The sequence below is a fragment of the Balaenoptera borealis genome, assembly GCF_965194805.1.
Source record: "Balaenoptera borealis genome assembly, chromosome: 18".
Classification (NCBI taxonomy): Eukaryota; Metazoa; Chordata; class Mammalia; order Artiodactyla; family Balaenopteridae; genus Balaenoptera; species Balaenoptera borealis.
The window spans coordinates 41011630-41037536 of record NC_138877.1 but is presented as its reverse complement, the minus strand read 5'-3'; the positions used below and the strand labels follow the sequence as shown (position 1 = coordinate 41037536).

The 25907-nt window shown below is 36.8% G+C and overlaps 1 long non-coding RNA gene across 1 annotated transcript in view; it reads left to right on the top strand.

Moving 5' to 3' along the window:
- Positions 1 to 24426, top strand: part of LOC309615958 — a 28577-nt gene extending 4151 nt beyond the window's left edge. The window contains exon 2 of the long non-coding RNA XR_014237176.1: positions 270 to 24426. This is a non-coding gene — a long non-coding RNA (uncharacterized lncRNA). The remainder of the gene's footprint in view (positions 1 to 269) is intronic.
- The last annotated feature ends 1481 nt before the right edge of the window (positions 24427 to 25907 follow it).

The following is a 25907-nucleotide window of genomic DNA, read 5'->3' as shown; positions in this document are numbered from 1 at the left end:
AGGGGACACGGGTTCAAGCCCTGGTCTGGGAAGATCCCACATGCCGCGGAGCAACTAGGCCCGTGAGCCACAACTACTGAGCCTGCGCATCTGGAGCCTGTGCTCCGCAGCAAGAGAGGCCGCAATAGTGAGAGGCCCGCGCACCGCAATGAAGAGTGGCCCCCGCTTGCCGCAACTAGAGAAGGCCCTCGCATAGAAACGAAGACCCAACACAGCCAAAAATAAACAAATAAATAAATAAATTTAAAAAAAAAAAAAAAAGAATGGAGGTGAAAATGCAATCATTTTGTAGCCAGTTGCAAAATTCTAAAATGTATTGCAGAGGGTTAGCACACCATGCTATAGTCCCTATTGCTGCAAGCTTCCCCCAAACTATAATTGATATTCCTCTTCCAACCCGTTCTAGATCCACCACTCCCTTCTGCCTTGACCAAGATTTCACGGGCTTAGCAAAGTAGTGAAGTGACCAAGATCTTCATATCTGAAGGTTCTGAGTGTGGCTGTCTTGTTCGTGTTCAGCTGAAATTTTCTGCATAGACATGTCAAGTAATGTTACCTTACAAGTCATTCATTACATACATATTCCTTCCTGCATCCATTGTGCAGAAGCACACCCAGTTTCTCTTAGTAATAGGTTTAACTAAACCAGGTAATCCAGTAGTTCTTTCTTTGCCTGCTAATCACCTTGAATGAGGAGCCCAATATGGCCTAGTGATATATGCAACCTCTATTTCAGTGAAACTCTTATATTTTCCTCTGGTCGAAATTATACCCATAGTAAACAGAACCTCTGTTTTGGCAGTTACTGGTTGGGAAGAAAGGCTGTAAAAATTCTGCAATTTGGTCACTGGGAGCTATAATGAGGGGATCAATCCTATTTCTTCCTTTTGTTATCTGACCCTTTTGGAATGCAACTCCGTAAATCAGCCACTGGATCAGCACATATAATACCTCCAAAAGGACAATGCATTTGAACTCATTGTATTTTCAAAAATGGCCACAAAAATATCTTCTATTCCATACACTCTTCTGCAATGTAATTTGTCAGTCTCACATCAGGAGGTAGAGTCTAATTCCCCCTCCTCTACCTCCATGAATCTGAGCCAGCCTTAGTGAGTACTTTGAACAAAAATAGTGCTAATGATGATATTATAACCTGGATCATAAGAATTTGCAGCTTCCACGTATGTCTTTTACAACACCTTGTATTGGAATGCTTCTTCCAGAACATAGCCATCATGCCCAAGCTTCATGAAGAGGCCATGTGTAGATTCTCCACTTATCAGCTCCAGCTGAGCTCCTCATATCATGTGAGTGAGCGATCAGCCCCATCAAGCCCTTTGCAGGCCCAGCTACAGCCTCAGCCCCAATATTTGGTCTAAGCTATCTGAAAACCTCCAGTGATGACATTGCAGATTAACTTATTAACCAACAGAAGAGTGAGAGATAATAATTTGTTTAAACCATTTAGTGTAGGAATGGTTGGTTGTACAGCAATAGATGACCAAAGAGTGCCTCAAACACTTCAAGGTGTTGACCCCAAGTTGACACTGTGCAGAGACTTCAATGGGCCATTTTGTCATTCTATGGGAACGATCATTTTGGATAATAGAAAACATTGTAAAATCAGAAAATGCCATGGTCATACACCCATTATCATGGCATTCCTATAATATGGTTCCCTTAGTTAGAAGCAATGTTTTGTGGGGCACAATGTTATTGGATGAGGCATTCTAAAAGTCATGATCATCAAATGGTGGAGCTAGCAGGAGTAGGGAAGACAAATCCATATCTTCAATGTATATCATTTTAAGTGAAAGTAATCTCTGTTCCCTCCAAAGTGCCTGTTATAAACTACCTGTCACTAAAAGGTTGTTCTGAGTAATAGTACCATATGAAAGAGCTAGAACTGTTATTTTTCAATGGTTGTACATTCTGCAGTAGGTAATTCAGCCTTTGCAATAGGCAACCCACAATTTTTGACAAATACATAGCTTCCAGCCATGCCACCATAGCTATTCTGTTTATAGGTCCATCTTGCAGGTAACAAGATGACCAAGAAAAGAGACTTGCTCACATGCACAGTATAGGTCATCTCTCACCTAATTTTTGAGAGCCTGCTCTTTGGTGAAAGCACACTGGTGGCATTTACGAGACAAAAAGGTCTTCATACTTTGTGTCCTTTCCTATAAGTCCATCCATGTAACTCTTCTCCAGACATCCTTATCCCCAGTCTTCCATTCTTATTTCTTCCCAGTCATTATCCATTACACAGCATTTCCTGCATATCCATATGCTAGATGATACCTCCTTCTGTACAAAATAGATGACTGAGTATTTTGTTCACAGCTTTGCTCCCTCACATGATTTAATTTGACTAATTTCTTTCAGGACCACCTATGAATGTGGGTATGACACTGCAGTAGCCCCTTTTCCAAAAATGTCAACGCATTGTGGTGGTCCATCTGTGAGCCAGGCTTAAGTGTTTACTTTCTCCATCAACTGATTAAAAGTTACCCTCCATAAGGACATAGTTGTGAGCTGAAGTATAAACATCAGATAAACAGAAATAAGTGACAAGGGAGTCTGGGCCATCTGTTCATTTAATTTATTTGTACTTTCTGAATCTGCTTCAGCCTACTCCTAAATGTGTCACTTCCATTAAATATTCGATTGCTATAGCACCTGCTTAACCTTAGAACTAGCTGAATTCAAAATAACTTTGTTCATGGTGGAAAGCTCTGGTTTCATAATCTCATGGTGTGTCTTGGTCAGGTGCTCAGACAAAACCAGTTGCTTAAATGAAAACAGTTGCTAGCACATGCATGCAAAGCTATGCTTTTCAAATGGAGGGTAATTCTCTGCCATGGTGATCTTGGCTTTGCTCCAGGACCCTATGTGATTGTCCCATACCCAAAGACTCAACACAGGATCCTTTTCTACCACTGATTCATCTAGCATAAATTGATCAATGGATGAAATGGCCACAACAGCAGGGCAGCCTGCACTGAAGACTAGAACTTTGAACCTCATTCAGTACTGACAGCATTCAAAATTTCCTGATCAATGGATTGGAGCTATATTCTCAAGAGATGTGTATGTTGCATGCATAGTGCAAAAAGACTTATAAAGCACGATGGCTTTTTCTCAGTGGTTTATATTTCTATAAGCAACAACTTGCCTTTAATTTAATGCAAGATATCTTGCAATATCCCAGATGTTTAAACTCCTAAAAATTTCATTAGTCCAGCAGGACTTTGATTTATATGGATTTATTACCACTGCCTCGTTCTATTTCACTGCCATGGCTCTCACTTTGATATAAGACACCTGTTGAGGCTACAACAACAACATCAAAACCCTTTTGCAGTTCTACCAATCCTATAATCAGATCTTTGGTCTGATTTTCAACAGAATCTGCCTGGTGACTACAAAAGATAAAAGTCTCGTTAAAAATCTATCATAATACTCTTTTGCTTTGACAGCCTACCTTAAGTTGGCAATTAGCTTTTCATAAGGTATCCAAAGGCATAAAAAAGTCATACAACCTTATTAAATGTTTAATTATCATTCTACTTGCATTGATGAACTGTACTTGCCTTACCTTTACACCTCAAGTGAAAACATGACTATGATGTCATTGAATGTAAAAAGTTATTAACACGCTACTGATAATAAGTCCTATTTCAATCAGAATCATAAAGATCAGATCATAAATAAATGAAATAGAGACTAAAAAAATAGAAAAGATCAATGAAACTAAAAGCTGTTTCTTTGAAAAGATAAACAAAATTGATAAAACTGTAACCAGACTCACCAAGAAAAAAAGGGAGAGGGTCCAAATCAATAAAATTAGAAATGAAAAAGGAGAAGTTACAATCGACACCACAAAAATACAAAGGCCCATAGAGGCTACTACAAGCAACTATACGCCAATAAAATGGCCAACCTAGAAGAAATGGACAAATTCTTAGAAAAGTACAACCTTCTAAGACTGAACAAGGAAGAAATAGAAAATACGAATAGTTCAATTATAAGTACTGAAATTGAATCTGTGATTTTAAAACTCCCAACAAACAAAGGCCCAGGACCAGAAGACTTCACAAGCCAATTCTACCAAACTTTTAGAGAAGAGTTAAGACCTATCCTTCCAAACCTATTCCAAAAAATTGCAGAGGAAGAAACACTTCTAAACTCATTCTATGAGGACACCATCACGCTGATACCAAAACCAGACAAAGATACCACAAAAAAGAAAATTACAGGCCAATATCACTGATGAACATAGACGCAAAAATCCTTTACAGAATACTAGCAAACCAAATCCAACAATACATTAAAAGTGTCAAACCCACTTTAAAATCCATCCTGCAGATTGACTTTCCAGGGCCAGTCCTGGTCAATTTTTTCAGTCCACATCCCTTCAAAACTGTAGCTTTAGCTAAGGTTTGCATGCTAATGTTTTGTTGGTGAAAGAAATTCCAGGTAGTGAGAGGGAGGTAGAAATAAACGTGCCATAAGAATGGAGAGAAAACAAATATAAGTTTGTTATTAAAGCTCTGCCAGCACAAGGTATCATATATGGGCTTGGACTTTGGAGCTACTGTAACTTCCACTGCAGGAGAGATGATGGAGACTCCTTAGGCTTTAACCCAAGAGAGGTGTGACAGCCAGCAGTGTTTAGAGATTTAGTGATAAGCAGAGGAGGTTGCTGTGGTCATATCCTCTACTGGTCAAACAACAGAGAAGGAAAGTGGGAATTAGTGAATCTAAGTAGGCGCATAATTTGGGCCTAATAGCATAAATTATAAATTCTAAATATAGATTCTGTACATTACTCTTGGAATTATGTTTTGGTTTTTATTATTAGATTACTCAACTCACATGTGGATTAATGGTTGCAATTGGTATCATTTTCTTCAGGTATTCTGTATCCTAGAAATTTATATAATTTTTTTTAATCTTTACTACAACTATAATACAAGTGTCATTATCTCCAGTTTAGAGACACTGTAACTGAAGCCAAGAGAGATGGAATAACATTCCATTATCAGATAATTGGTGTCTGTGATTCCAACCTAGGTCTGTCTGAGTTTAGTCCCATGCTTTTTTTATTACACCATGACAAGTCAATAAGAACAAATTGCTGCTTGTTTATTACTTTGTAGTATAAAAAAAGTCATGAAAATCGATTTTGTCCCCTTAAAAACCTATAGAATAAGTATGGTTTAAGTTATTACTCTTTTACTTACTTGAAAGCTGAAGCTCAGAGAGGCTAAACAGCGTACCCAAGTTCACATTCCTGGAGATCACAAGGTTAAGGACATACTTCTAGCACCAATCTGAAAACTCAGTAATCCGCCGCAAGGATTCCAGGAACACAGAAACATTTTAAAATGTGGCACAACTTTATTCTATGCAACACATTTGCCAATGCTCATTCCTCACTTCTGCCTACTAATTTGGTTATTTTTTTCTATGAAAAAAGAAGACATAATTCTATGAAGAGCTGCCATAATATAGGCTTTACTCAGAAAGCGTTCCTACTAACGGAGAAGCACAGAAAAATACAGTAACCCCTATTGCCTAAGAGGAGGGAGTCTCTGTAAGTTCTTTTAAAGATTACTAAATCAATTTTTTTCTTCTTGCATTAATAGAAAGCTCAAGATGTAACAGGATGGTCTGTGGTAATAATACAGGTGTTTGGGGGTTTGTAGTGAGGTGCTCAAGTGTGAAGATGTGCTCCAGAGGCAGAGAGACCTAGAATCTAAACCTGGTACAGCCATTTAATAGCTATGAGACCCAGGCGAAGTTAACGAGTTCTTCCTATCTCAGTTGTCTAGCAAGCAAAATGAGATTTCTTCCTGGCGTGTAAAATGCACATGTACAAATTGTGTCAGTGAAAGGTAACATTTGCAATGTGCTTAGTAGGTGCCTAGTTCAAATTCCTCAACACTTGGCAGTTCTGAGGTTTAATTGTAATAGTTTAACTGCCTATGTTATTGTTTATATATTTCAGAAAAGGAAGGGTGTTTATTCATTTCACTATCATCCCTCATGCAGTCCCACACAGTTGGGCACTAATAAGGTTAACTCTCAGTTGCTAACTAATTAATCTGAAATTGCTAAATACCCACATGAATTAAATCCTTGTTTTCATCATGAATAGCTCACTAAAAATGAAGAGCTGTTTAAGATTGTGTAAAACATTGATTAATTATCTTTCAAAAATAAGAGTCCAGGGATACTTAAACTCTTTGCATTTTAATAGCAGAGAGTGTTCAGCTCAAATCACTAAACTGAATCATTTTATGATTAAGGGTGCAAAAAATGAGCTCTTGACTATGAGAAGGGGGTAACATGACACAAGAGAGTGATCCTATTCTCCATTTTTGTGGCAGTATGTGAAGTGTGTTGCTGTGAAGTGAACAAACAAAATCACATATGGGGAGAGGCAACAGCTGTCCCCATAAAGTCTTTGGCCTCCTGTTGCCCTCCATCCTAGAGGCAGACATGGTGGTTGATGGCTGCCCACCATGCTCTACTTTATTGCTTCATTGACTGTTTTGCAAATGCTGACAACAGTTTACCAGCCGCAAAGAAATTATTTGATTTACCTCAAGTTTTTTTGCTACCACTCCAGAGTCTTGCTTGTCCTTGGTTAAATGGTGTCCTTGCAAAATTGCAAGGCAAAAAAATGTACTGTTTTCTCCTTAACCAAACAGACATAGTGCTGTGATGTGAAATTACTGAAAAAAATGTGACTTGGGGAAATTACGGTTCCTTGTTTATTATGTATTGTGCATGCCTTACAGCCTTCCCTAACCAGTAGCTCCCAATTTCATTTAAATTGTAATGATTTCCTTTAAGGACAATTAAGTTGCCTAAGAGCAGTGCATGCATACTAATGCAGCAGAGGCAAGGCTCAGTGTAGAAGAGAGTAATAACTGTTTATTAATATGATAATTAAGTGTTAATGCTTAGCAACCTAATGATATCTGTTAAATAACTTACACTTTGGAGCCAAATCCTGGCAAATGGAATTCTATTAAAAATAACAAAATGTAGTGAATATGAAAATAAATGATGTTAATCTGCCATTAAATCACATATATTTTCTGATTTGCATCTCATTTGAGAGAAGTCACCTATTCTCTCTTTTCTACCAAATATGCGAAGCCAGTATAATTAGCCATGCTCATTTCAGAGTTTTTAATGCTTGTGGATGTTTATAAATACTCAATGGAAGGAGAAGTAATAAAAAGTAGAGATTAAGGTGAATACCATTTTAGAATATTCTTTTTAAAACTATCCTTTTAAAAGTATGCATTTTCTAAACTTTCAAAAAATTCTCAAATAGGAAAATATAACATCAAAAATGTGATATTCAAAATTTTAACACTTTCTATGGGGCCTCATTCTCCAACTTCATATTATCTTTTATATTTTCACAGACAATAGTGAATATTTCTAATTTTCCCAGTGTTATCTAAAGTTTTTCAATTTTTAAAACTCATTTAAAAATTTTAAAATGTATATTCTTAATTCTTACACCTTTAGTGACATATACATTTAATAGTGTGACTAACTACACTTTCTTAATTTATTTGGGTTCTAGACAGTGTTAAAGATTGGGAGAACAAATAGAAATTGTCATTATTCTTGCAAAATGGGTAACAGGGAAAATTTATTCTCCAAGTGTGAAGTCATACTTGGACAAATGCAATAAACAAAGTTTTCTTGTATTGCTTCCTTTTGGAAGTTGCCAAACTACTTCCTAGGTTGAAATGAAACACCACCTTATTCACTGAGTGATTTTTGGTCTCTGATCTGCACTCTGAAGCCAACAGTCAAAGGAGGAAAATATCCCACCTAAGGGTATCTTCCTGAAATCCTGTTTTTTAATTACACTCTCTTAGACATCCCCTCTTTTCACTGTTCTGCTACCTGTGTGGTAAAATATGCACAAACTCACTGAATAGAGTCCTTTGAAAGAAGACAAAATGCCTGGTGAAATTTGTTCCAGAGAATGACATGTATGAATGTTGGTAGAAGTAAAGAAGTCAAATGCTTAGTGGATCAAATAAAAATAAGGACTAGAAATGCTCATTGGATTTAATTGCAAAAAAACTCCTTAATGGCAATATTAAAAGGGTAAAATGTTTAGAATATTTGGAGCTAGGTCAGACTGCAATGGACTGAAGTGTGAATTGGATTAAATTAAGCCACAAAGAAATAAAAATAAAAATAATTAATTTTCACAAGGCTTGGCTATAAAGGGAGAAAGAGATGTAGGGTATTAGCTAGAGAGAGAATATATAATTGAGGAGTATTTTTAAAATAGAGTATATGTTTGCTTAAATATGTTTAGATGTGAAAGAAATATTAAAGAGAGATTAGTTGAAGGTTAGCAGGAAAGGAGATAGGAATGATGAAACAAGGTCCCTGAAGATTCAAGTAGGAGAAGATGAAACTTAAAGCATAAATGGAGATATTGACCTTGAATCCTGCAGGAGCACCTCTGTCTCTGAAACTGAAAGGAGGTGAGGTGGTGGTATTTGTATTGTGAAGGCAGGAAGCTCTTACTGAATCATCTCAAATTTCTCATCTCAAATTTTCTAAAATAATATAAGAAGCACTGATATCTAACATTTTCTTAACTACAAGTAGTTTTATGTTTGGTGTATTTCTCTTTAAAATACTAAGCAGTGGAGTTTTAAAAATACAGACTTTTACAGCACACCTGTCAAATTCTCCTTTAGTCTGCAAAGCTCTCAACCTCAAAGGTTGTAGCTGATCTAGTTAACCTTTCTTGTTTTCAACTTCTGGCTCAAGTTATTGTCCCCTGTCTTTGTTTGGACCTCTAGGGCAGTGAGGATTTCTTTCCTATTTGGCCCCAGGTTTATCCCTTTGGCTTCTGGTCAAAATTACACTGACATACTGTCTACCTCCTTGCAAACCTGGCTGATATCCATTTTGCTAACTGGAGAAGGCTTCTGTCTCTTGGCTAACTTTTCTATTCAGACAGGGATATAAGTCCTTCTCCCTCCATTACCATGTGCTAGATATACTGTTTTTCTACTTTTTCTTCCTAACTTTGGCTATTTTTGTCTTATCTTTTATAAAGTGAAATAAGAAGAAAAATACAGATAGAGGAAGAAGACTGCTTTTATAAATGCTATTAATGTTGAGGAATTTGGGCTTTCATTAATATTCTGAGAGCTTGAATGTCTTTTGTTATCTAATATATGTCTCCTGAGCAAAAAGTAAGTGAATAGGATCCAGAGCTCTAGAAATAGGGATAATTTGACTAATTTGGAGTTTAAATTTCTTATTTAATTTTATGATTGAGTAGAATAGAATTTGTGTATAAGGGCTAGCCATGTGAAAGTAGTGAAAATAACACACTCCAATAAAAATGTTCCCAAGGAAAGTCATGGAGGGGGTCAAACCCAAGTCAGAAAAAGCTAGAACATTAAGAAGCCTAAATGGAGATATAGCACTTCACCAAAAGTTTTCCTTGTCAGCCTAATGAACAAACATGTGTCAGTGGTTTGGGGTTAGATAAATTGATATCTAAAAGGTGAGTTTACTAAGAGAGTCTAAGTGTGCACGTGAAATGTACCCCTCAACGCCAGATGTTTATATTTATTGTTTTTTTGCTTAATCAGATCCTTAATACAACCTTGCATCTGAGTACTTATAAGAAATCACATGCACTGCTGAGACCAATGAGGTAAATTACTTTATGTGGACCTAAAATTGTAAAGGAAATCATAAGACAAAAAACCAAAAAGATTCATGCTAGTGGAGGTGTTATGAATGCTTTATTTTTATAAGAAAGCACAGGCAATAAACTATTGATTTTAAGATGTCAAATTGAGCCTGAATATTTACATTTCTTCCCTTTATGTATAATAGATATTATCAAGTAAACATGATACATTCTAAAAGAGAGCTGCTATCAACAGAAAAAAACTTGGATTAATTTTTTAAATAAAGGAACAAAGTGGGATTGGGGTAAGGAAAAAGCCAATAATTTCAAAAAGCACTTGATTAAACATATCAAAAGAGGGACAAACAGAAACAAGTGTACTTGTTTCCCCCCCGAAAAAAATAATCACCAGTTTTCACTATGAAGGAATTAGTGTTACCTGTGATCATATCTTTATGTGTGTGCAGCTGTGTGTGTTTTGTGGGTGGGAGTGATTGAAGAAGTCTGAAAATTTCACCAGGACCAAAACTGACTGTGACTTACATTCTTAAGGGTCACTTGGTGAATCAAGTAGATAGTCCAAGATGGAGAATCCAGTACCAAAAGGTAGGAAAGAAGATCTCCAATTAAGCATCGGATTGTGACTACACCAATAAGTACAGAGGAAGGAAAACCTTCAGTAAAGCAGTGAAATCTCCAAATCTGACTAGTCTCCACATTACCTCCTTTTCTATGTCCTACTCATAACTGCATTTAAACTGACACGTATTCTCAATACCCCACTGGCAGAAAATAAAAGAATGTAGATATTATTGAGTAATGACAAAGATTTGAACTAAGACTTAAGGAATTACATTAGCACCCTTTATTGAGAGCAGCCAGTTACTGCACTGATCTCCAGGGCAAGTGCAGAAGTGAGCTTTGTCCACCAGCTTCAATCTTAAGAAAAGGTTTCTGTACCACCCTAGGATTCATTTGGAGGAGAATTTTCCAAGCATAGGAAGAGAATCCAAGTGATGAGCAGCCAAATTCACTATGTAGCTCATATCCTCAGTATAAGAAAAAAAAAAAAAAAACACAACTTAAAATAGTGTCATAGTCCAAACTTATAAATGTCACATTCTCTGAACCCATCATAATAAAACTAGAAATTAACAACAGAAAGCCAAATAAAACAAAACAACTAACCATTCAGAAATTTAACAGCACTTTGTGATCTAAAACAGATTGCCAGTTATTTCTCCAGCAAAGATGGGTTTATTAAAAATCAGCAGAGAATTGCAGTTCAGGGTCTGCAAGAGGAGCCATGTGCAAGTCCCCACATGGCATAGGAAGAATGTTTTTATAGAGGGAAAAAGGAAGTAGGGAAGGCTATAGTAAACAGTCCATGGCTTTTTATTGGCTGAGTCCATACCAGGAAAAAAGAGGAGTCTTTCTTCTGCCCTTTGGACTGGTCCTGAGAGATCCCCCTTCTGGTCACCTCACTCAATTTAATTGAAGTTTTTATTTTATTTTTACATTTCCCCCTTTTGCTCAATATCTTTCTCTGAAAGCATCACTGTTTAAGAGTCAAGTTTCCTAGTTTCAGCAGCTTTTTGTCCTTCAATGTCAGGAAGGGCATTTCCTGGAAGTAGTGTCTCACATCAGAAGGAAAGTGCACAGATTGGAAACTTATTGAGGATACATTTGAGTAACAAGGAGGAGTAGGAAGAAGAATTCTCAGATGCTTTTTATCTGAAATTCATATGTTATCAAGATCATAGACACTGGAGATTATCTGAAGGGTTATATAATCATCAAAGGTTTGGCTACAAACTTCCAACAGGCCTGGTCCAGATAACTTGGGAAAGCTATCTTATCAGATGTCATCTGCTTCAGTTGCAGGAAGTCTTTACTTTCAGGTCACCAGATGATGTGCAGGTCCAGTAAGAGTTTGGTGCTATCTTTAGGTGTGTCACATGAATCCAAGAGTTTATTCTTTGGAGTGGCAGTACAAGGGTTGGTTAAGAGTACCTGATAGGAATCTTTCCAGAGAGGTTGAAGAGTTCTTCTGGAGGTGTCTTTTCCAAAACACAAAATCTCCAGATTGCAAGGTGCACTGCTTAGTGTCTTTGTCTTCTAAGGGCACACCATGAAAAGATTGCTCTACCAAAACATGGTTATTTTTAATAGAAGCAATTAGGCCTTTATAATATTGGAGTATCTCTCCTTTAATCAGTTGTGGGTCAAAAGAAGCAGGAGCCAAGTACATTGGGTGAGAGATTATGAATTTAAAAAAGGGGTAGATCTGAGATTTAGAAGAACAAAAGGCAGTGCTTTTGGCCAAGGTATTTGGAGGGCCTCTACAAATTTTGCCAGTTGAGTCTTAATAATGCCATTAGTACATTTGACTAAACCAGAGAACTGAAAGTGGTAAGCACAGTGAAAGTGTTATAAAACCAGCCATACAGCATAGACTTGTTGAAGCACCTGGCCAGTGAAATGGATTCCTCAATCACTATGAGGCTTGAGAGAAGTTTCCCATGCATGGATAATCTTTTCCAAAAGGGCATTAGCCACAGATGAGCAGTAGCCTGTCTGCAAGGAAAGGATTCAGTCCAATGTGAAAACATACAGACCATGACTAAGACATATTTATATCCATTAGACAGGGAAGATTGTATGAAATCCATTTGCCAGACCTTGAATGGTCCATTAGTCAGTTTAAAATATCCAGGAACAAAATAAAAAAGGCTTCTCTGGGTTGTACTTTAGACAAATGGGATGAGTGACGTAGTCACTACTACCTTGTTAATGTTTCCCCACCAATATTCATTCATGAATGCTATCATTTTGTCAGTAGACCAATGGTGTAACACCTGTATAGTGGTTAAGAGTGGAAATTTTAGAGTCTTCAGTAGGACTGGGCTGTTATTTGGTCCAAACTTGAGCTTTCTCTTTACATCAAACCAACAATTGTTGAATTTCCAAACTTGTTTTTCCTTTTCTGAGGCCAATTATTGGGCTTCTTTAGCCAATTTTTCTAAGATATCATTTGGGGAAATGTCCCTTTGGACCATGACAGAGGTTTGGGGGCCTGTTGATCTCTTTAAGGGCATAATTCTTTGTGGAAATGTTAGCAAAGTGATTTCCCTTAGCTTCCAGTAAGTCAAATTTAAAATACCCAGAATCTTAATAATAGTTAAAGGGATAGGTAAAAGTATTGCATCCAATAATTTCTGAACATAGGGGTCTTTTAAATTTTATTTCCATTGGAAGTAAGGAAGACATGTTGCTTCCACAACATTCCCAAATCATGAGTTACTCCGCAAGCATATCTATTATCAGTATAAATATAGGCAGTTTTGTCCTTGGCTGAAGTACAAGTCTGTGTAAGACTTTTGGGCTGAATTAGCCAAAGGTAAAGATGTTGCCTCCACAACATCAAAAGGAGTTGTAATAACATACCAGCATAGTATTTGCCATTGTCACCTTTTAAATATGATCCGTCAGTTGAACCATGAGAAGTCAGCATTACATAGAGGAGTTTCCTATAATCATCACTAGGAGTCAGGAGATGGTTTGTCAGTGTCAAGTGGCCTTGAAGGACTTCATTGGTGAGGAAGGAGGCAAGAGCAACAGGGTTAAGGTTGTTACAATGTAAGAGTTATGTGAGGAGCAGTTAACAAAAGGACCTCATATGAAGTGGCTGACTGAGAATTGTTGACTGTGATGAGAATTTAGGAGAATTTCTATTCCATGAGGTAAAATGGTTAAAGGGGATCCCACAACAATTTTTTTAGGTGGACTTAACCAAAAGGGTAGTGGCTGTAATGGTTCTAAAGCAGGGGGTATCCCCATGCCACAAGGTGCAGTTGCTGGCTACAATACCCTATGGTCAATGGTGTTCCCCATCTTTTTGTGTGAGTACCCCAAGGGCACCTCTTCTTTTTCATATGCAAGAAGGAAAAAGGGAATCTGATAATTGGAAGGACAAAAGCATGTGGGTTCATCAAACTCCCCTTTAAGACATTGAGGTTTATGTTACCTGGTTTTCCCCATAAATTGGGTCAGTGTTGTTATTTAGTAAAACATACAGACAATAAGAGAGAAACTGGGAATCCAGTTTCAGCAATAACCATGTAGCTCAAGAAGACCTCACAGTTGGCACTTAATTTGCGGTTTGGGGAAATTTAGGACACCATGAAGTCTATCTGGATCTAGGGTATAGCACTTGTTCTGATATCAGATGCCCTAAATATTGAACCTGGGTTTGGGCAAACTGCAATTTTTCTTTGGTGACATTGTGTCCCTTGAAGGATAAGAGCTGTAGCAAGTGGATGCTGTCTCCTGTGGGGAGGCTTGAGAAGGAGAGTAAAGAAGCAAGGCATCCACATACTGCAACAAAGTAGAACTTCTAGGGAACTTTATATCATCCAAATCAGCCTTCAGGATTTGTGAGAAATAATAAGGACTCTCAGTAAAACCCTGAGGCATTACTGCCCAAGTGAAATGTTTTTCTTCCCAAGTGAAGTCAAAAAGGTATTGGTTAGCTTCATCAACTGGAATACTAGAGAATGCACTGCATAAATCAATTACAGGAAAGAATTTACTTCTGGTGGGAATGAATGGTAATCACATATGAAGGTTAGAACAACAGGGTGTCAAGGGATAATAATGTTGTTTATTGCTCAGAGGTTGGATAAACCTCTAACCTTGGCTCTTAGGTTTGCTCACACAGCAAAATGGGAGTGTTAACAGGGATAATGTACAGGGAGTGCACAAGGGATAATGAGGCTTTGAGCCTTGTAATCTTCTAAAATGGGCTTTATGCCTTGAAGGGATTCTTTACTTATAGGGTATTGATTAATTCTGTGATGAGGTTTTGAAAGATCTATTTGAATCTTTTTCTAATTAATTTTTATTAGAGTATAGTTCTTTAAAATGTTGTGTTAGTTTCTACTGTACAACAAAGTGAATCAGCTCTACGTATACATATATCCCAGCCTTTTTGGATTTCCTTCCCATTTAGGTCACCACAGAGCACTGAGTAGAGTTCCCTGAGCTATGCAGTAGGTTGATGGAAGGTGCTCTGTGAATTTTACCAATATCAGAATTTTTGCCCATAAGGAAGATGTTCACTAATTCAATAGGGATAAATAATCAATGCTCCCAGAATTAACTCTAGTACCGGCAGAGAGAGAACAAAAAAAGTTATCAAAAGGGTCATTTAGGGACTTCCCTTGTGGTCCAGTGGTAAAGAATCTGCCTTACAATTCAGGGGACCCGGGTTTGATCCCTGGTCAGGGAGCTAAGATCCCACATGCCGCGGAGACAACTAAGCTCACGTGCCACAACTACTGAGCTAATGCACCTCAACTAGAGCCCGCGTGCCACACACTACAGAGCCCATATACTCTGGGCCCCACACACACCACAACTACAGAGCCGATGCACCCTGGAGCTCATGGGACACAACTAGAGAGACGCTCACGCACCACAACGAAGAGTCCACGCCCCACAGAAAGATCCTGCATGCCTCAACTAAGATCCTGCAGGCTGCAACTAAATAAAACGCAACAAAAAATATAAATAAATAAATAATAAAGACAATTTTAAAAAACACACTCATGGTTTAAAAAAAAAAGTGTCATTTAATTCATCTGGTTGATTACTTTGATGACTACTGTCAAATTCTAGAATCATTTCCCTTTTGTTGAGAGGAAGAAATTCCAACACAGTATCTATTTAAGAAGTCTTGGGCTAATGAATAGGTAGGGGCAGAGGAACTAAGGAGAAAAGGATATGTATCTCTCAAAGGGCCTAAACAGAAAGAAAGATGTTCAGAGACAGGAATTTCTTGAGGTTCATTAGTGATTCCCCACTATTTGAACATTTTTAGTTCTCCAAGGCAGGGGCTGCTTTATAGCAGTGGGGTTGAGAACCGAGAGTGTGGCTTTGGTGTCAGTTAGAACTTGGAGAGACTCATCCCCAATCTGGAGAAATGTTTCAACAAGCCAATTAAGAGGGACATTGAGAAGAGCTCCTCTAATTCCTTGGAGCCCCATCTTTGAGAATTGGAAGGATGTTGGAAAGGCTGGTTAGAGAGCTGAAAGTGCCTAAAGCACTTACGTTTGTAATGATCTCTTTTCGAACATCCTGGCTTTTGCAATAATAACAGAACCTAGGAGAATTTTGATTTCATTTAGGAGCCTTCATTTGCTGGAGTTGAAGATTAAGAATTTTAGCTGCCTTCCTTTTAGATGACTCATCTAGACTGTTGGAGAGCTAGTTTGCCATATTAATTAAATCTGGAGTGGACATAATTTCCTATTCCACCTGGTCCTTTTTACAAGAAGAGAAAGGTCCCAGCTCAGCCCATTAATAAACAAACAGTTAAAAGCTACCCAAGTGGAATCAACATCTGAAGGGATGCCAGACTTTTCTTTAAAAATAATCTGAAGTCAATTATAATAGTCATGAAGGGGTTAGTCTGACTGTTGTGTACAAGCCTAAATTTTGTTCCAATCAACGGGCTTTGGGAAAGCCCTAGAAATTGCTCTATGAAGTCACCTAGTGATTGCCCCAGCCTGATAATATAAGTTATAAGCTTGGGCTCCCAGTTATAATTCTAGAGATCTTTCAGGATTTTTCCCAGTTAGTGGTTTTCATCCAATTCTAGGCCTGGCCTTCAGGGACAAGCCTATAAGCTATCTGATATAAATCAGAGAAACCAGATTGATAAGTTTGAATGACCATATTAAATACCTCAGCAAATCTGTAAGAATCTTTGGCTACTTTGGAAAAATCTTTGACTATGGCTCACAGTTCAGATTTTGTCCAGGAAATATAAGAAATTAAAGGTTTGGCCTCTGGATCCTTAGGAGGCTTAATTTTAAAGGAACAGATTCTGCCAAGTTCAGAGGAAAAGGGGCTTTGGTAAGAGAATTAGTATAGAGGAACTGAAGGTATAGAGAAGGCATAAGCGGCATAGAAGGGAAAGAGAAAGATGGCACTGGAGACAGAGTGGCCACAGAAAGCTGAGGGAGACAAGAAGGCTCCAGAGGTGGCGCCAGAGGCAAAGAAGTCAAGGAAGACGGGCCTGAGACTTCAGGTGCCATTTTATCTTTCTTTAATCATTTGTTTGTCTCAGTTAATCTTAAAATCTAATTTTGAAGAGAGGCATTTTTAGGCTCTTGATAAGATTTAAAAGCTTCAAAATACTAAACAAAATAGGAATTACACTCAGTAGTGGAAATTTTTGAGCTATTGTAACCTAATTTGTTTTTTAAAAAAATTAAGTTTGGGGATTTCAAAAGTTCCCCATAATAGCCATTGATATTCTAAATTGCCTTTGGTCAGATCAATCTCTTTTGGTTATAAATGTGCATGAGAGAGGACCACAGTTTTTAAACATTAAAATCAACCATGGTTCCTGTAGAGGATGGGCTCAAAATATTGACAACTAGGATTCTATTTCTCAGAGGGTTTTCTTTAGATTAAACGAATAATTTTCAAACAGCTTAAAAAACTTACAGCTCAAACACTTCAATTCAAACAACTTGCAAGCTGAAGCAGCCCCTGTTCACAAAGGAATGGGGCAATGGCTGCTCAGCCAGCTTAGGTTGAAACAGTCTGATCCAAAATCAGACCGAAGTCCCAAACAAGTATTCCCATACAGAACACGGCCTTAACTGGAAAGAACAAAACATTAAAGTAGATCCTGAATAAGCCTGCAGAGCTTCAAATGCAAAGACCATGTGAGCTTGAATCCAGAAGAAGACATACCTTCAAACTCCAGGGCCAGGTAGAAAAGCAGTGAGCACAGGAGTCTCAAATGTAGGTACCACACCTGTTTGCTCACCAGCTGCAGAGCTGGAGCCTCCAGAGGTCTTCTCCAGTTCTTATATGGGCCACCAACATGTGGACCTAAAACAAATAGACTGCCTGATATTTCTCCAGCAAAGATGGAGATCAGCAGAGAATTAAAATTCAAGATCTGCGATCATAGTGAGCCGTGTTTTTATACAAGGGAAAATGAAGTTGGAGGGTATAGTAAAGGGAGTCTATGGCTTTTCATTGGCTGAGCCCTTTCCAGGAAAGAAAAGGTGTCTTCCTGTTGGGCTCTGCTCTTGTCACAGGGCATGAGAGCTCCCCCTGCTGGTCTCCCAATTCTATTAATCAAAGTTTCGGTTTATTAGTTTTTTACAACTTCTTAATAAATCTGGGATCAAAAACTGATTCAAAATTAAACTACAGACCTACTCTACGAGGGGACTGCAGCAGAAATGAGAGCTAATATACTCTTCAAAATCCCGGAAAGGCACTGACATGAAAGTCAGCACCTACCTTGGAGGGCTAGAGTAAGAAGCTGAGCTGAAAAGCAGAGGACAGATTGAAGGTCTAAAAAAGGAAAAACGGAGCGCAATGCCTTTCTCCATCCCACCAGTACACACACACACACACACACACACACACACACACAGAGCATAACTTCTGGCAAAGTACAAGTGGTTTTTCGCTAAAGAAATTAAAATAGAAATAAGGTGAATCAAAGCTTTCTGATGAATATTAGAGTCCCAGAGTAAAGTCCTCAGCCCTGGGGATTCTACAGCCCCCAGCTGATAGCCAGCTATCTTTACTTCACCCAAAAGTAAAGACTGCCAGTCAACCCCAATTTTTCCCCATACATTGAGGTCCCTATAGACTTCCCAGTCAAGGAAAGTGAGAAATCGTGCTGCATATACCACAGAAAAAACCGATACTACCTTCCCAGGGCTTAATTATTGAATATAAATGGACAACCAGAGACTAGCAGACAGATAAATAAAGAACATTGGTAGCCCGAAAGATAACAACCAAGATCAACAACGACAACAACAAAAGGTGATTCCCAGAGAAACATGTAATTCAAAGGAGTATATTTTAAAATATCTAATTAATATACCCAGAGAGATTAGAAAAATAAAAGTTACATCTTTAACACAAAAATAGAATGCCAAGGGGGAGAAAAAAGGAAAGATCAGAGAACAAACTACATGAGAATATGTTTGTTTGCAAAACATGATAGATGTATTATTATATCCATTCAACAATCCCTTATGGAATGTCTGTGGTGTGTCCATGTGTCAGGCATCTTCTCCACATGCTCTCTAACATTTGAAAATTGTTTGGGTAAAGAAGCATACCAAAAATTCAGGTTAAAAATGCCTTTATCACTGAGAGATGAAAGAAAATTTGCAAAGGGCTTATAAAGTGCAAATGATAAAAATCAAAATGTTAAATGAGATGATCTGGGCACTAGAGGGAGTAATGGGGCAAAGTCCTAAGGCATACTGGTGAATTTGTAGCCACTACTGACAAATATTATACTCATTTTAATGATTTTTTTCCTCTATAAGTATTAATTGCATTGCCTTTTTTCTGGAAAATATTTATGAATGCTATTATCAATACGATGCTCAGCTGCTGTTTCTATTACTCCTCTTAGCACTTTTTAGTCAGTTGTCAATGTGGCCAAATTTTATAGAACAAAATGCTTAAGTTAAGAGAATGTGTATCATAATTGAGAAAATTTTTCTTTAGTCAGTAGGAGAAACTGTAAAGAATGGTTGAAAATTTTAGAATGTACGAAATCCACCAGGAAAATTTGTTAAAGAACACAGGTCCCTCTCTCATATTTGGGCTTTGGAGTAATTGGTGCAGATCCCACAGTTCTCCAATTCTCTACTTGAAGAATCAGTCTTTGCATATGAATTGTTGAGAAATTAAAATATCTTCGTCTGTCTCTGAGTCAGCTATTTCTGGTTGAGCCATTTATTACATCTTAAACTATTAATAGAGTTTAATATCCCCATCTTTACTCTTACTTTAATTCAAAAAGAAGAGAGTTCTGCTGTAGGGAAGTCAATTAACTACTCATTACTATAAATATGATGAAGGTAGAAAAACTTTATACGACCATCATCCTGTAAGGTACTTGCAGCCAGATTTAAGAGAAAGCTTAGCAGAATATTTATGGTGTGTCCAACTTCTCAGGTGTAAGTTGTGAGTAAATTTGTAGTTGGGTGTATTTGATTAATGTTCACATTGCTGCTGTGATGGCTCAAAACACAAAATTGGGCTGGAATAAATTAAGGTGGGAAAAGGGTCGAATACGGTCAAACTGCCAGTTAAGGTTCTTGTTTGGGGCTCTATAAAAGCAAAGTCAATTACTTTACATTTCAATTTGTTGTTTTACTATTCAGAAACCATTAGTTCACTTGTTTATTTAATAAATAACTTCTAAGTATGTACCAGGTGCCAAGCGATATATGAGAGATTAATTTATCTTATTCTTACACAGACTTTTAGTGAAAATTTAGAGTTCAATATTGTCCTCACCTAAGAGAATAACATTGTTATTAGCAGGCAAAATTCAGTATGACTACTTCTGTCTGAAATCTATTTCAAATTCTCTTTGAAAGTCTATCCCCCGGGGAAGCAGTTGAGTAGACTGGTTCCAGAATTTTGCATTTATGAACCTCAGCCAGTTACATTCAAATTATCAATTCATCAGCACATAGAGCCACACAAATGATTTCACTCTAATATATAGTTTGATTTGCTTATCAAAGGAGTCACTCCATTTTAAAACCTCAGCTTTCTTTTAGTTCTCCACAGATCATTTTTTAAAGGGCTCCAAGAAAGACTAGAAGTTTCCTCAAATATGTCTGTTATTATTTAGCAAAAGAAAAAAGGATTTCAGAACAACTTGACCTAGAAAAATATTTATTTCCTCCTTATATTTCCAAAATAAATATGTCTGGAATTATTAAGATAAGATTTAACTATGACAAAATATGATAACTAAGTCAATACTAAGTAATATATTAAATAAAATTGTACATGATTGTGTTTGCTAAGCTTGTTCCACTAAAACATTTGACAAGATTAAGTATTCTGATTTTTTTAAAAAATGATTCATACTGGATTAAATATAAAATATACGGGCATCTGTTTTAAAAATTCAATGCTATACCTCTCTGTCAGAAATATTTTACCATTATTTCTATAGAAAAATCATATCTGATTTATATCATTTTGACTAAAATTACCTTTTATGGGTCTGTAACACAACTTATGTGTCAAGACTATTCTTGCCTCAATTTTTCCCCCCCTTTGGCAAATCCAACTCAGCTCAACATTTTTTCAAGGATATAAACATTACAAGAACTACATCATCTGAGGAAAACAGAAAGGAAACTTTGAAATGACCTGAAAAGATTGCAGTGGCTGTCTGAATGCAGTGAGTTGAAAGTAATAAAACAGGTTAAAGGAAATAAATCTAATCAGATATATAGATAGTAATCTGTTAATGAAAAGATAAGCTCAAGGAAGATCTAAGAGAGATAATGGGAAATAGAGTGAATAAGTCTTTCCAGACAGAAAACCATTTTGATGACAAATTGATTCAGGTAATTAGAAATTTTGATACTAAAAAAAAGCAATCAAACATAAACCAGGAAATGATGGCAACTTGATGGTTATGACTTGCTTGCAGAGTAAATACTGTGGCCCAAAATAAGTCACATCGATTATAGAAGAGTCTAAAGAACTACCCTGTTTCAATAAGTCTAGGATGAAAACGTGAAAGGATTCATGGAAAGAGTTAATATGAAGAATGTACAAATTTTACAGATACCCTAATGGGTAAGAACTGTTCCAAAAAGAGAAGTTTTCTAAACCAAAAGAATAGATGATGGAAGGTTGAAGAGATAATGAAAATACTGGAATACATGTAGCTCTTTAGAGAGCTCTACATTATTCAGTCTCTTTCACTTGATCCCCACCCACCAAGTAGGAGAGATGAGGAAGATACAATCTCTTCAGCAGATGAGAAGGCTTACACTCACAGAGGCTCAATTGTTCAGACTGTCTTTGTATTTTTCTGATACACCCATAACTTCCAGCATCTCTTCTTTGTTCCTTTCCTTTTGATTCCTTCTGCTATGTCTTTTTACTGTTTATTTTTATATTTTTGCCAGAAAACAATAAGTATCATGATGATAAAATGATATTATGCTCTGGATCTCTTACACCTTCCTTCCAGCAGAGAAAAAACCAAGTGGAATCAACCAGTCTTATGTTTTCTACCCACACATGGTGGTGCAGAATATCCTAAACCAGAGTTATATGCTATATCTTTGTCTCTGAGCTGCCTTCTCTCTCTACTCCACATTCTCTTCTTTCATCATTTTGAGGTGAAGATTTTTTTTCCCATTTAAACATCTGGTGGAGGTTGAGACTGCTAATAAATTACTTCCTCTCCTCCTTCTCTTCTAAACTAATGGTGCTGTTAAAAGTGAACATATCAGGAACAGAAGTGCTAGAGAAAGCAGTTCGGGTGAGTCTAAATTCACCAAGTCCAATCTTGACAAGGCCCACTGAGGATAAATTTGAGTCTGTAGACCAGAAATGTTTACATAAACCAATATCTCTTTTTTGCCCTGGATAGAAAAAAATAAAGGAAAACAGACCTTTCCATTTAGGAACTTTGGTACATTCAGTTGAACAAAAGATAAGAGTGATGAGTAAAGTAGAAGACAGGGATGTTTCTTTATCTGAAGTCCTTCTACATCAAGAATGAGATTATTTTCAGCTGTGAACAAGTCCAAAAATGTGGCTAAAACATGACAGAGTTTAAATTCTTTATCACTAAATCTTGTAGGTAGTATAAGATTGTTAGCACAGCTCCATGGTCCTGAGTGAGCCAATCATTTTTCAACTTGTGTCTCTTTCATTTTTTGTACCTGAATTCCACTTTATGGTTCAAGAAATCTCCCTCTTGAGCCACTACTTCCACCAGCTTACAAAAATGGAAAAGAGGAAGAAAAGATTATGCACCCTCCCTTCAAGGAAACCAAACTCAAGTGCACACTATAGCATATTGGTCAAAACTAAGTCACTTTCAATAGTACTTTGCAAGAAGACTGGAAAATGTAGTCTTCATTCTGTATGCTCATGCTCTAAGCTAAAATTTAGGTTTCTATTACTAAGAAAGAAAGGGAGGACCCATAGAAAGCCAAACTCACAGAAACAGATTAGAATGGTATTTCATCAGAGGCTGGGTTTTGGGGGGAAAAAGCGAGATGTTGGTCAAGGAGTAAAAACTTCCAGCTGGAAGATGAATAAATTCTGGGGATCTAATGTATAACATGGTGATTATAGTTAAATATAGTGCATTAGATGTACATGAAAGTTACTAAAATAGTAGAAATTAAAAGTTCTCACCACAAAAAAGAAATAGTAATTATGTCGCATGTTGTATGTGTTAGCTAATGCTATGGTGGTACTCATTTTGCAGTGATATAAGTGTAGCAAATCAACATATTGTAAACCTTAAATTTACACAGTGCTATATGTCAATTGCATCTCAATGAAGCTGGTGGGGGGAAAGGCTTAGGAAACATTTTGCTTTTCTAGGACACACTTGCATACCAAGACTATGTATTACCATTTGTTGTTAATTTTAAAGTTATTTAGCATGAACTCTTTTATTCAGGAAGATAGTTATCTACTCATTTCTGCCAGCAAAATAAAATGAGTTGTTATGTACATCTTTAGGTTCACCAAAAACAGCAAACCACATGAGTTAGAACAGGTAGGGGCACTACAGGAATAGATGAGTGCAGTGGACAATAGAGATTTGCTTGCCCATTAGCCAATACCCCTTGTTGTGGTAACAGCACCTCAATTTTTCTTTCCCCCACTCTCAGTTCAGATGACTTAGATTTCTGCTCCTGTCACTTTCTCCCAGATTTCAGGAGGATTGGGTAGGTGACTCAGGATTGGTCAGCTGGGAAGTTCCATTCCCCCCAGCTTTGGGATGGGGATGGAGCACAAGATGGATCAATAGGAACCATTCAAAACTATTTTGAAAGCAGAGTTATGTGTCGGGGGAGAACAGAATCCTTCTGGATCTACAGTCAGGACAACCCTGAGACTTTGCGACTTTTTTGTTACATAAACAAATAAATTACTCTTTTGCTAAAGCCAATTTGGGTTAGGTTTATATGATTTTATTCTTTTAAAAGCCTGACAAAGTAGGAGTCAGACTGTTGGAATCTTTTTTTTTTTTTTTTCTAACTTACTGTAATTGAACAATGCCATTTAATATGAATGTGGTGCACAAACTTAAGATGGGTTCAATGATTCTGGCCTCTTAGTATTCACTATTTGGTATTATCTCCTCCTCTTGAATGTGGGCTGACCCACTGACACTCTTCTAATGAACAGATGACAAGCATGATGGGTTGTCCCCTCAAAGATTAACTTATGAAGAGTTGTGGTTTTTGTTTTACATGCCCTTTCACACTCTCTTGACTTGCTTGCTCTGAGAGGAACCAGCTACTATTTTTGAGCTGCCCAATGGAGAGTTTCAAGTGGGAAAAAAAAAATGAAGTCTCCAACCAATAGCCAACAAGGACCTGAGACTACAGTCACAAAAGTGAGGTTGGAAGGGGCTCTTCCCCTAGTCCAGCCTTGATAAGAATGTAACTCTAGCCCATAACTTGATCTCAGATTTATGAGACACAGTAGTGAGTCCAAGGACCCAGATAAGCTGCACCAAGATTTCTGAAGCACAGAGACTATGATATAATAAATATTTATTGTTTTAAGCTGCTAAATTTAGGGGTAACTTGTCATGCAGCAATAGAATTAGATTAACCCCAAATAGATTAACAATAAAATACTCAACTTTTAAAGAAAGACAAAAAAAAAAAAAAAACACAACAATTTAATTGGAATGATAATATTTATCAATAACAATTTATAGTAGAATTTAAATTATTAAATTCATACATGGTTTCTGGTGTAATATAAACTCTTTGGACAGTATCAATACAAAAATTTTAAGTAAAAAAGAAAGGAAGACTGGATAGTGGGGACAATGAATAATTTCTACTACCCTCGCCACCTGTTTTCACACTAACATGCTCCTGGCAGGGTAGAGTAACATTCATATATTTATCCATAGCTTTTCTTCCTCTGGCCAATAATTTTTGAACTAATGTGAGTTTTTACCCTTGCTTAGTTTGATTAATGCTCGTGTATTTTTTGCAATTTTTTACTTTGTTTCTTTGCTTGTTTGCTTCATTAGGTGTGAAGAATAGGAATGTTATGACACTGCTTACTCTGCCATCTTTTCTTTGTCAGCTTTCTTTGATTTATGCTACAGTGCTCACTCAGGATACTTTCTAGTCTTTCAGGCATGTGAAATCTTCTCTCACCATATAATTTTAAGGAAAGAAGTGCATATATGATAGATTCATATATATTATTCTAGCTGTGGTGGCAGTTATAAAAAGAAAACATATTTCCAGATTATTAACTTGTCAATTGATTGTCAATGAACTTTTAAAATGCATGCATCTTTTTTTCTCTTACTGGATTCAAAGCTTCTTGTGGGCTGAGATCATGTATCTTTCTTAAACCCCAAATGTGCACAGCTATATAAATATAAGGAATCAATAAATATCAATATTTGCAGAAATAAAGAAAGAAAAGTAATAACAAAAGAGATGGGAAAGCAGCTTAAGGTAAAAGGGGAGAAAAGAAAGGGGAAGGAAACATGGGTAAATAATTTATGCTAACTTTCATGAAATAGAACCATCTGGTGCATAAGTAAGAACAGGCTAGATTACCATGGTACTCAATTGGAAAAAGACATGTTCTTTAAGGTATTTATCTACACTGTGTATAAATACAACGTTATTCAAAATATATAAATGAAAACATTACTTAACATGTAAGTTGTAGTCAAAATAGACAGGAAAACACAATAACAACACATTTTGATTAACATCCATAATTCTTATCAGTTGATGCATAAAATTGAAAAATTACACTTGCAGGTCAATTTTTTCCAGCTAATGTAAATAATCCAACTCCATGCTTTCATGAAAAGAACAAACCAAATGCTACTGAAAAGAATCTTGCACCTTAATATCAAAAGGTAAACCTCTGGCCAATAATACTAGCAGATACCCATTATATATGACAGATGTGGTTTAATTAACTCTAAGGCTCAGTGATCAATGTTGTATGTTCTTTATTTTACCAAACTAAACATACTCAAAACAACAAACTTAGATTTATCAAAACAAATATTTTATTAATGTTATCATGACTCCCTTGAGACTGTTTTTTTCTTCATAAAACTAAGGATACT